At 42.8% G+C, this 12,033-nt stretch overlaps 1 pseudogene; it reads right to left on the bottom strand.

Annotated features, from left to right (window-relative positions):
* LOC106582783 (myosin-7B-like) overlaps positions 1-11,752 on the bottom strand; it is a 29,156-nt pseudogene extending 17,404 nt beyond the window's left edge.
* Positions 11,753-12,033: the final 281 nt, after the last annotated feature.

Below are 12,033 nucleotides of genomic sequence, written 5' to 3'. Positions count from 1 at the left end.
AATAAATTATTATATTATATTTATTATGAGTATTTAATTATTTTATTTAGTATTTAACTATCTATAAACACTTGCAAAGAAATGACCCACTGGGCACAGATGCCAGTTCAACTTCTAGTTTTGATTTACATTTAGTTGAGTTGTCAACTAACGTGAATTCAAAGTGAAATCAACAAAACATTACATGTTATTTGACTTAGGTTAAAAGGTGGGTGAAAAAAATACGAAATTCCCTTATGTTGATGACTTTTTGCAAATCCAATCAGTTTTCCCACATTGATTCAACGTCATCACACACACACACACACACACACACACACACACACACATATATATATATTAAAGACGTGGAAACAACGTTGATTCAACCAGTTTTTGCACAGTGAGGAGGTAATGCATAGTCATATTTTGTAAACCTGAGTAAATGGTTATGTCAAATCCCTGAGCGCGGCACTCACCCTTCTATCTTTGGTCTCAACGATGACTTGGTCTCCGTTGAGCTCCTTGATCTTAACCTCAATGTAAGCCTCATTTTCGTCTGGAACCCATGCTCGCTTTTTACCATAAAACGCGAAGGTCTTCGCAGCCAGCAACTCCAGGTCAGTTTTGCATAGAACTCATTCGCGTCAAAGCGGGACAATACCGCAATGGCAAAACTCCACACGCCGACGAAGCACCGACAGGACAGACGATTTCTAAAACTCCTTGGAAAAGAGAGGAACATTTACTTTGCATTCTTTTGTTTTCTTATTACGGTTCACATTTAAGTGAGTCAACTTTTTCCTCATTCATAAAAAGTTTAGTTTGGACAAACGTAGGAATGAAACATCACCAAACCAAAAACGCACTCAAAGAACAACATTTACGATTCGTGCGTAATGTAGTGAGTAAATCCATTGTTGACAATAGATGACAACACAGTTTAGGCAGCACAGAAATAGCAAGACATTTTTCAGCAAGAATAAAAAAATTAAAAAATGGTTTAAAAAACCACACATGGGTATGGCGCTGGCGCGTAAAGGCGTGTAATGATGTAAAAACCCAAAACCAGATAAGTTGTAAACTGACCTCAAACAGGGTCCTGCAACGGGATGCCTATTTGGAACAGTGTGTGCGCTTTTTATTGTCTTTCTCAAGGTCACGGTCAGAGTAGCTTAGTCCCTAATTAGCATATGCCACCTCCTCCATCGCCTATTGGTCGTGACCGCGTGTCTCAATTGACACAAAAGGAAAGCAAGGTTTTTATCTCAAGCTGGCTATTTTTACAGTAACAATTTATGTAGGGTACACATTGTGAAGGGGTAAACATAATTATAATATGATTGAACGGCTTTTATAAACTTTGGTGTCACTGTCAGCTGTGGAACGAACAACTATCTAGCCGACAACCATGCAGAATGAAAAATACGTAATTGCCTCGAACTAGACTGAAACACAATACATTTGACTCATAAGCCGTTTAAGTTGCCCACGAATTTATAAACATAAGGGGTTTAAAAAGTTCAAATACCGTTGGGACCAGATAGGTCTATAAAGTGTCATCCTGACATATATTCTAAATAACTGTCTTATTACACAAGGGTTAACTAATAGTTTACTATGAAATAGTTTATTCACAATTATTTACACTTATTATTGCCTGTGAATGCAATTGTCCGGTATATTTTACAAAATACTTCACACTTATCATTATATGTAGTAGCTTATTAAATCTATTTGTTGAGACTAAAACCTGTCTAGTGTCACTTTCGTCCTCAATGAAAATACCAAGTGTTATCTTGTTCTCTATAATAAAAGTTCCTGAAAAGCTCAAGTCTGCACAGCGCAACATGAAGTGAATGAGACGCCCATGTGCTCACTCTGTCCCTCAGTAATTGCCCAGGCGGCTTCTTTGTTGTGAGGAGCCAACAGGGGTGTCTGCCATTGTGTGTGGCCACAGGAGGATGCAACCTTAGAAGAGATTATTTCAGTAGCCCATCTGTGTGACATTAAACATGCTCTATAAATACATCACACAATATTAATAGAGACAAACGGCTCTCTGTTTGAACATGGTGGCGGACAGTACATCTACATTCTCTACGTGGAAGATACTGACACACTGAAGATGTTTGATGAAATAGCAAAGCAGTAATATTTTCGTAACAAGTTATATTGGTGTTCTGTAAATGATGTCTACACAAGGGGGTTATACATGACTTATGCAAAGATAATGGCACATTGCCAGTACTCCATATTGTGAAAGTGAAATATCTCAACTCCAGAGAACTCTACTGTGGTAAATGTGAAAGGAAAACTACTAGTGTGCTTTAGTCTATGAACGTTATGAGTCTTATTATTAGGACGGTGCCTCTCAAATTCTGGCCCCAGTGGACCTGACCTTCAGTCCAGAGGAGCAGAGGAGGAGATGGTGCCTTGTATGAGTGCATAGAGGGGGGTGGGTTCAAAGTGTCCCAGAATAGACAAAGCCAGAGTCCAGCATTCCTGATTGAAAGATTCACTGTTGGAAAGATCTATTGTTGAACAGGCACAGTAGCACACTTTCATGTTCCAGTGCTGTAGCCACAGCAGTACTGAAGCAGTGGCCGAAATGCGATTGGGATTCATTTGTAATTTCCTCAGCTGAAGAGACAGTACAAACAGAGAGAAGACACAAATTAGAGGATTATAATGTTCGGTAACACTTTATTTGAAAGGTCCATTGTAAACCATTCATAAGGCATTAATCAATTGTGTGTTCATCATTTATTAATCCTTACTCCTACATTAATATACCATTTACTAATCAATAGTAAAGTATTTTTGCAGTCCCTAATCTAAAGTGAGTGCTATTTGTACTTTAAAACAAATACTTTATAAATGTTTTGATTGACCAGTGTAATTTCTCACAAAAAGATGGGCATGCCATTGATAGACATTCCTACACTACCTGGCAAAAGATTAATCACACAACACAGGATGTTTAAGGGACTTCATACACATACAATTGAAGTCGGAAGTTTACATACACCTTAGCCAACTACATTTAAACTCTAGTTTTTCACAATTCCTGACATTTAATCCTAGTAACAATTCCCTGTCTTAGGTCAGTTAGGATCACCACGTTATTTTAAGAATGTGAAATGTCAGAATAATAGTAGAGAATGATTTATTTCAGCTTTTATTTCTTTCATCACATTCCCAGTGGGTCAGAAGTTTACATACACTCAATTAGTATTTGGTAGCATTGCCTTTAAATTGTTTAACATGGGTCAAATGTTTCAGGTAGCCTTCCACAAGCTTCCCACAATAAGTTGGGTGAATTTTGGCCCATTCCTCCTGACAGAGCTGGTGTAACTGACTCAAGCTTGAATGCCTACTTGCTCGCACACGCTTTTGCAGTTCTGCCCACAAATTTTCTATGGGATTGAGGTCAGGGCTTTGTGATAGCCACTCCAATACCTTTACTTTGTTGTCCTCAAGCCATTTTGCCACAACTTTGGAAGTATGCTTGGGGTCATTGTCCATTTGGAAGACCCATTTGCGACCAAGCTTTAACTTCCTGACTGATGTCTTGAGATGTTGCTTCAACATAGCCACATAATCATCCTGCCTCATGATGCCATCTATTTTGTGAAGTGCACCAGTCCGCCCTGCAGCAAAGCACCCCTACAACATGATGCTGCCACCCCCGTGCTTCACGGTTGGGATGGTGTTCTTCGGGCTTGCAAGCCTCCCCGTTTTTCCTCCAAACATAACAATGGTCATTATGACCAAACAGTTCTATTTCTGTTTCATCAGACCAGAGGACATTTCTCCAAAAAGTACGATCTTCGTCCCCATGTGCAGTTGCACACCGTAGTCTGGCTTTTTTATGGCAGTTATGGAGCAGTGGCTTCTTCCTTGCTGAGCGGCCATTCAGGTTATGGCGATATAGGACTCGTTTTACTGTGGATATAGATACTTTTGTACCTGTTTCCTCCAGCATCTTCACAAGGTCCTTTGCTGTTGTTCTGGGATTGATTTGCACTTTTCGCACCAAAGTACATTCATCTCTAGGAGACAGAATGCATCTCATTCCTAAGCGGTATGACAGCTGCGTGCATGGTGTTTATACTTGCGTACTATTGTTTGTACAGATGAACGTGGTACCTTCAGGCATTTGGAAATTGCTCCCAAGGATGAACCAGACTTGTGGAGGTGTACAATGTTTTTATGAGGTCTTGGCTGATTTCTTTTGATTTCCCCATGATGTCAAGCAAAGAGGCACTGAGTTTGAAGGTAGGCCATGAAATACATCTACAGGTACACCTCCAATTGACTTAAATAATGTCAATTAGCCTATCAGAAGCTTCTAAAGCCATGACATATTTTTCTGGAATTTTCCAAGCTGTAGTGTATGTAAACTTCTAACCCACTGGAATTGTGATACAGTGAGTTATAAGTGAAATAATATGTCTGTAAACAATTGTTTGAAAAATGACTTGTGTCATGCACAAAGTAGATGTCCTAACCGACTTGCCAAAACTATAGTTTGTTAATAAGAAATTTGTGGAGTGTTTGAAAAACTAGTTTTAATGACTCCAACCTAAGTCTATGTAAACTTCCGACTTCAACTGTTTGTGAATAATTAGCTTACTAACATTTACAAATGTGGGAGTGATGATTAATAAATGGTGAGCAAATGGTTTGTAAATGCCTTATAAGTGTTCTTATGTGTTAGAGTGCAGGACTCAATAGTGACGATAGGGGAAAACAATGTCCTCCATGGAAATCTTGGTTTAAGAGGCAGCCATCTTCGTTAATGGCATTATCTCCTGCTGTGGCAGGGCGAGAGGTGTTGCGTCAATGGCTGAAACGTTCTTGGGCATCAGTTAGATATAGCAGGCCAGAGCTATTTCAGGACAAGGGGCACTTCAGAGTAGTGGTGGCTGTGTTATGTACTGTGTCACTTGCTCTGCAGTTAAAAAAGCTGACATGCCGATAACACATGAGAGGGGATGAATCCCCAAAGTCCATCAGTGTTGCTTTAAAATAAATCCACACTGTAGTGTAGTATGGACCCACCCTGCACGTCCCTCTGTAGTGCCACACTACATCCCACTGCAACAGCTGAGTCCTGAAAACAACAGCTCTCCTTACATCCTGAAAATACTCTACCAAAATCATTTGGGAGGTTGTATGAAGTGAAGGCCCTCTCAATGCCCATATTTTGATTATTACACATACGGTAGACTGTATGCTGTGGGTTTACTGGCCCAACAGTAAGTTGATCCCAATGTGGAGAGCCAGTGTAGTCATCTGGGACATCACGACAAGACCTGAATCCCAGGAAGCTCTGAAGGGTCACAGTTGTTTTAGATCTTCATTCACAGAATACCATGTGGCTTAGACAGAGAGATCGAAAGAGATGGAGATTTACGAGTGCATTGCATCCAGCAGTGTTAAACACCACACGTGCATGCTCTCATGCTCTCCCTCTCTCTCTCTCCCTCTCTCTCTGTCTCTCCCTCTCTCTCTGTCTCTCCCTCTCTCTCTCTCTCTCTCTCTCTCTCTCTCTCTCTCTCTCTCTCTCTCTCTCGCTCTCCACCTCACACAATAACAAAAGTAAGATCCGTCGCTCCACTCTTACCCCCTTTCAAATCAAATCAAATTGTTTTTGTCACATGCGCCGAATACAACAGTTGTAGACCTTACAGTGAAATGCTGAATACAAGCCCTTAACCAACAATGCAGTTTTAAGAAAAATATGAAGTAAAAAAATAGATAATAAAAATATCAAATAATTAAAGAGCAGCAGTAAAAGGACAGTAGCAAGGCTATATACAGGGGGGGTACCGGTACAGAGTCAATGTGCAGGGGACACAGGTTAGTTAAGGTAATTGAGGTAATATGTACATGTAGGTAGAATTAAAGTGACTATGCATAGATAATAAACAGAGTAGCAGCAGCGTAAAAGAGGAGGTGAGGGGTGGCAACGACAATGCAAATATAGTCTGGGTGGCCATTTGATTAGCTGTTCAGGAGTCTTATGGCTTGGGGGTAGAAGCTGTTAAGAAGCTTTTGGACCTAGACTTGGTGCTCCGGTAGCACTTGCCGTGCGGTAGCAGAAAGAACAGTCCATGACTACAGTCTTGCTCCCAGACAAATTAAACAGCTTCTTTGCACGCTTTGAGGACAATACAGTGCCACTGACACGCACCGCTACCAAAGCCTGTGGGTTCTCCTTCTCCATGGTCAACGTGAATAAAACATATAAACGTATTGACCCTCGCAAGGCTGCCTGCCCAGATGGCATTCCTAGCCGCACCTCAGAGCATGCGCAGACCAACTGGTTGGTGTGTTTATGAACATATTCAACCAATCCCTATCCGAGTCTGTTGTCCCCACATGCTTCAAGATGGCCACCATTGTTCCTGTTCCCAAGAAAGCTAAGGTAACTGAACTAAATGACTATTGCCCCATTGCACTCACTTCTGTCATCATGAAGTGCTTTGAGAGACTAGTCAAGGATCATATCACCTCCACCCTACCTGATACCCTAGACCCACTCCAATTTGCTTACCGCCCCAAAGGGTCCACTGACGATGCAATCGCCCTCACACTGCACACTGCCCTATCCATCTGGACAAGAGGAATACCTACAGTTGAAGTCAGAAGTTTACATACACTTAGGTTGGAGTCATTAAAACTAGTTTTTCAACCACTCCACAAATTTCTTGTAAAACACTATAGTTTTGGCAAGTCAGTTAGGACATCTACTTTGTGCATGACACAAGTCATTTTTCCAACAATTGTTTACAGACAGATTATTTCACTTATAGTTCACTGTATCACAATTCCAATGGGTCAGAAGTTTACATACACTAAGTTGACTGTGCCTTTAAACAGCTTCGAAAATTCCAGAAAATTCCATCATGGCTTTAGAAGCTTCTGACAGGCTAATTGACATCATTTGAGTCAATTGGAGGTGTAATTGTGGATGTATTTCCTACCTTCAAACTCAGTGCCTCTTTGCTTGACATCATGAGAAAATCTAAAGAAATCAGCCAAGACCTCATAAAAACATTGTACACCTCCACAAGTCTGGTTCATCCTTGGGAGCAATTTCCAAATGCCTGAAGGTACCACGTTCATCTGTACAAACGATAGTACGCAAGTATAAACACCATGGGACCACGCAGCTGTCATACCGCTCAGGAAGGAGACGCGTTCTGTCTCCTAGCAAAAGACCTTGTGAAGATGCTGGAGGAAACAGGTACAAAAGTATCTATATCCACAGTAAAACAGGTCCTATATTGACATAACCTGAAAAGCGCTCAGCAAGGAAGAAGCCACTGCCCCCAAAACCGCCATAAAAAAGCCAGACTACGGTGTGCAACTGCACATGGGGACAAAGATCGTACATTTTGGAGAAATGTCATATGGTCTGATGAAATAAAAATAGAACTGTTTGGCCATAATGACCATCGTTATGTTTGGAGGAAAAAGGGGGAGGCTTGCAAGCCGAAGAACACCTGCCCAACCATGAAGCATGGGGGTGGCAGCATCATGTTGTGGGTGTGCTTTGCTGCAGGAGGGACTTCTGCACCTCACAAAATAGATGGCATCATGAGGACGGAAATTATATGGATATATTGAAGCAACATCTCAAGACATCAGTCAGGAAGTTAAAGCTTGGTTGCAAATGGGTCTTCTAAATGGACAATGACCCCAAGCATACTTCCAAAGTTGTGGCAAAATGGCTTAAGGACAACAAAATCAAGGTTTTGGAGCGGCCATCACAAAGCCCAGTTACACCAGCTCTGTCAGGAGGAATGGGCCAAAATTCACCCAACTTATTGTGGGAAGCTTGTGGAAGGCTTCCCGAAACATTTGACCCAAGTTAAACAATTTAAAGGCAATGCTACCAAATACTAATTGAGTGTATGTAAACTTCTGACCCACTGGGAATGTGATGAAAGAAATAAAAGCTGAAATAAATCATTCTCTCTACTATTATTCTGACATTTCACATTATTAAAATAAATTGGTGATCCTAACTGACCTAAGACAGGTCAGACAGGTTTTTACTAGGAATAAATGTCAGGAATTGTGAAAAACTGAGTTGAAATGTATTTGGCTAAGGCATATGTAAACTTCCGACTTCAACTGTATGTATGAATGCTATTCATTGACTACAGCTCAGTATTTAACACCACAGTACCCTCCAAACTCGTCATTAAGCTCGAGAACCTGGGTCTCGACCCTGCCCTGTGCAACTGGGTCCTGGACTTTCTGACGGGCCGCCCCCAGGTGTTGAAGGTAGGAAACAACATCTCCACCCCGCTGATCCTCAACACAAGGGTGTGTTCTTATCCCTCTCCTTTCACTCCCTGTTCACCCACGACTGCGTGGCCATGCACGCCTCTAACTCAATCATCAGGTTTGTAGACGACACTACAGTGGTAGGCCTTATTACCAACAACGACGAGAGAGCCTACAAGGAGGAGGTGAGGGCCCTCAGAGCGTGGTGTCAGGAAAATAACCTCTCACTCAACATCAACAAAACAAAGGAGCTGATCGTGGACTTCAGGAAAAAGCAGAGGGAGCCCCCCCCCCTAGTCAGAACTAGAAGCACAAGCATTTCGCTACACTCTCATTAACATCTGCTAGCCATGTGTATGTGACCAATAACATTTGATTTGATTTGATGACTAGGGTGGCTGGAGTCCTTGACCATTTTTAGGGCCTTCCTCTGACACTGCCTGGTATAGAGGTCCTTGATGGCAGGACGCTTGGCTTCAGTGATGTACTGGGCCGTACGCACTACCCTCTGTAGTGCCTTGCGGTTGAAGGCTGAGTAGTTGCCATACCAGGCAGTGATGCAACGAGTCAGGATGCTCTCGATGGTGCAGCTGTATAACTTTTTGAGGATCTGAGGACCCATGCCAAATCTTTTCCATCTCCTGAGGGGGAATAGGCTTTGTCGTGCCCTCTTCATGACTGTCTTGGTGTGTTTGGACCATTCTAGTTTGTTGGTGAAGTGAACACCAAGGAACTTGAAGCTCTCAACCTGCTCCACTACAGCCCCATTGATGAGAATGGGGGCATGCTCGGTCCTCCTTTTCCTGTAGTCCACAATCATCTCCTTTGTCTTGATCACATTGAGGGAGAGGTTCTTATCCTGGCACCACACAGCCAGGTCACTGACCTTCTCCATATAGGCTGTCTCATCATTGTCGGTGATCAGGCCTACCACTGTTGTGTAGTCGGCAAACTTAATGATGGTGTTGGAGTCGTGCTTGGCCATGAAGTCATAGGTGAACAGGGAGTTCAGGAGGGGACTGAGCACGCACCCCTGAGGGGCCCCCTGTGTTGAGGATCAGTGTGGCAGATGTGTTGTTACCTACCCTTACCACCTGGGGGTGGCACATCAGGAAGTCCAGGATCCAGTTGCAGAGGGAGGTGTTTAGTCCCAGGGTCCTTAGCTTAGTGATGAGCTTTGAGGGCACTATGGTGTTGAACGCTGAGCTGTAGTCAATGAATAGCATTCTCACGTAGGTGTTCCTTTTGTCCAGGTGGGAAAGGGCAGTGTGGAGGGCAATAGAGATTGCATCATCTGTGGATCTGTTGGGGCGGTATGCAAATCGGAGTGGGTCTAGGGTTTCTGGGATAATGGTGATGTGAGCCATGACCAGCTTTTCAAAGCACTTCATGGCTGCAGACGTGAGTGCTATGGGTCGGTAGTCATTTAGACAGGTTACCTTAGTGTTCTTGGGCACAGGGTGGTCTGCTTGAAACATGTTGGTATTACAGACTTAGTCAGGGACAGGTTGAAAATGTCAGTGAAGACACTTGCCAGTTGGTCAGCGCATGCTCGGAGTACACGTCCTGTTAATCCGTCTGGCCCTGCGGCCTTGTGAAAGTCGACCTGTTAAAAGGTCTTACTCACATTGGCTACGGAGAGCGTGATCACACAGTCATCCGGAACAGCTGATGCTCTCATGCATGCTTCAGTGTTGCTTGCCTCGAACTGAGCATAGAAGTCATTTAGGCTTGTGTCACAGGGCAGCTCTTGGCTGTGCTTCCCTTTGTAGTCTGTAATATTTTGCAATCCCTGCCACATCCGACGAGCGTCGGAGCCGGTGTAGTACGATTCAATTCCCCTCTCTTCCCTTTTTCTGTTGGTGAGGAGATGACAAATTCCAATCCCTTACTTTTCCATTCTAGATAACCCAAACCTAATGGCAGAGACACTGAGGTGGCCGTCCATTTTCTACTGTACATTTCATCGCCTGATAATTTTTCTGTAATCGTCCAGTGATTGCCTACAAAAGCTGACAGCAACTGTAGAAGCTCAAGTCTCGCCATCAATTATCAAAGGAGACACAAAGACGTGTCACACAGGCCAAAACCTCAATGATTCCTCTGTGAAAGCTCCCTCCATGCCCCCTCCAAGTCAACAGCTATAGCCCACACAGACAATAATATGAGCTAATCAGTCTTTTAGCAACTCATTTGGATGAGATACCTCTGCCATTACCCCCTGGCTCCAAACAATGGTATGTCTTTCATTGTGCTAAGTCTCGGTTTCTGTCTGTGCGCCTGCCCCTGCCTGGGGTATGGACGCCCTCAGCTGTCTTTCTATTTCCAGAGCATGGAGGCATACCTCAGCCTTGCCGGGCCATCAGAGACAATGGGCATGCTGCCTTATCTAAACACAGCCCCGCAGACAATCTGACGCACTCCAGGATCCCACTGAGAGCCTGTTTCAGCCTCCAGAACCCCCCCCATTAAGCACAGAGACTGACTAGAGGGGTTAACAAGGCAACACAAACACAAAAGCTGTTAAGTTATCTGTTGACAGTAAATGGTCCAAAACAAGGAGTAGTCCACTGAGCTCAGTAATCCACAATTTAGTTATTTTCAACTTTTCTTGTGTATTTTGGGCATAAATATGAAAATATCAAAAGATGCTTTTCCATAATATTGGAGATGTATTGATTTATTATTACGCTCCATTTAGTATGATATGTTACGTTTCATATGGTATGTATTTATTTGTTGATGTCCATCACCCATTTTGTGATATATGTTACAAAATGGCCAAACGTACAATATGTTATGAACTTGCAAAATGTTTGATATGTTATAAATTCTAGCTAGGTGGCTAACGTTAGCTAGGCTAGGGGTAGGGTTAAGGTTAGGGTTACGTTTAGGAGTTAGGATAAAGGGTTAAGATTAGGGTTAGGGGAAGGGTTAGCTAAAAGGGTTAGAGGAAGGGTTAGCTAAAAGGGTTAAGGCTAGTGTTAAGGGAAGGGTTAGCTAACATGCTAAGTAGTTGCAAAGTAGCTAAAAAAGTAGTAAGTCGTTGAAAAGTTGCTAAAATACTGAAGTTGTCCATGATGACATTCGAACTCACAACCTAGACGTTCGCGTTACACATCCACCCATCCACCCTACTTTTGTTTTTGCCATAAGTAACACCTGTCTTATGTAACCATACCAAACGTAACATATTATACTACCGTCAGTGTCACGGATTTACATTTACTATGTTACGTCTAATCTATGAGACCAGGCTGTAAAGAAATGTTCTATACTGTGGGCCTTGGGTTTAGTTGCTCTGCATGGCCTAAAATAGAATTGGAGGTCATTTGTCTGGCTGCTTGTGAGAGCAGCATTATGTGACCCACGACATCTCATTGTCAGCGTAGACATATCTTAACCTAATTTACAAGCAGGCAGGCGTACCTCTGGGGACCTTGGGGGTCCTTTTAAAGATACCCATGCGGTACAGGTGGCTACACAGGCTTGAGACAGTGATTTGGCCCCTGTGATGTTTTGATATGAGATATGAAAGCTCCTGTGACAATGAGAGGCATGTCCGTGGGCCAGTGTCAGACCATACACCAACAGGAATGTGTGACTGATGCACAGGTTCTCTTTCGCAGTTTACACTACATGTATCAAACTCATTCCACAGATGTCCGAGTGGTTTTCACTACTCCCTTGTACTTGATTGATCAATTTAGATCACTGATTGTTTAGGTCTTAATTGAAAGGAAACAA

Source organism: Salmo salar, chromosome ssa22, assembly GCF_905237065.1.
Source record: "Salmo salar chromosome ssa22, Ssal_v3.1, whole genome shotgun sequence".
Lineage (NCBI taxonomy): Eukaryota > Metazoa > Chordata > Actinopteri > Salmoniformes > Salmonidae > Salmo > Salmo salar.
This window is presented reverse-complemented; position numbering and strand designations above follow the sequence as displayed.